The sequence below is a fragment of the Lottia gigantea genome, assembly GCF_000327385.1.
Source record: "Lottia gigantea unplaced genomic scaffold LOTGIsca_146, whole genome shotgun sequence".
NCBI classification, from domain to species: Eukaryota; Metazoa; Mollusca; class Gastropoda; family Lottiidae; genus Lottia; species Lottia gigantea.
The window spans coordinates 486,276-487,642 of record NW_008707735.1 but is presented as its reverse complement, the minus strand read 5'-3'; positions in this window follow the sequence as shown (position 1 = coordinate 487,642).

Genomic DNA, 1,367 nt, shown 5'->3' with positions numbered 1-1,367 from the left:
CTTTTATAAGGGGGGGGGGGGGGGGGGTCTTTTTATATAGGTCAATGTTGGGGGGTCTTATATTACGGGTCAATATAAGGGAGTCTTTTATTATGGGTCAATATTAGGGAGTCTTTTATAATCGGACAATATTAGGGAGTCTTTTATAATGGGTCAATATCAGGGGGTCTTTTATAAAAGGCAATATAAGTAAGTCTTTTATAATGGGTCAATGTTAGGGGGTCTTTTACGGGTCAATATTAGGTAGTCTTTTATAACAGGTCAATATTAGGGAGTCTTTTATTATGGGTCAATGGTAGGGGGTCTTTTATAATCGGACAATATTAGGGAGCAAATAGGAAAACATCCCTTTTATGCAATTAGGAAAACACCCATTTTATGCAAATAGGGAAACACCCACTTATGCAATTAGGAAAACATCACTTTTATGCAATTAGGAAAACACCCCTTTTATGCAATTAGGAAAATACCCCTTTTATGCAATAGGGAAACACCCCACTTATGCAATTAGGAAAACACCCATTTTATGCAATTAGGAAAACATCCCTTTTATGCAATTAGGAAAACACCACATTTATGCAATTAGCAAAACACCTTATTTATTCAATTAGAAAAACACTTCATTTATGCAAATAGACAAACACCACATTTATGCAATTAGCAAAACAATCTTTTCTATGCAAATAGGGTAACACCCCTTTTATGCAATTAGCCAAACATCCCATTTATGCAAATATACAAACACCTCATATATGCAATTAGGAAAACACCCCTTTTATGCAATTAGCAAAACACCCTTTTTATGCAAATAGGGTAACACCCCTTTTATGCAATTAGCCAAACATCCCTTTTATGCAATTAGCCAAACATCCCATTTATGCAAATAGACCAACATCCCATTTATGCAAATAGAGAAACATCCCTTTTATGCAAATAGACAAACACCTCATATATGCAAATAGGGTAACACCTCTTTTATGCAATTAGCCAAACATCCCATTTATGCAAATAGACAAACATCCCATTTATGCAAATAGACACACATCCCATTTATGCAAATAGACAAACATCCCATTTATGCAAATAGACACACATCCCATTTATGCAAATAGAGAAACATCCCTTTTATGCAAATAGACAAACACCTCATTTATGCAAATAGACAAACACCTCATATATGCAATTAGGAAAACAACCCTTTTATGCAATTAGCCAAACATCCCATTTATGCAAAAAGACAAAGATCCCATTTATGCAAATAGACACACACCATATATATGCAAATAGGGTAACACCTCTTCTATGCAATTAGCCAAACATCCCATTTATGCAAATAGAGAAACATCCCTTTTATGCAAATAGACGAA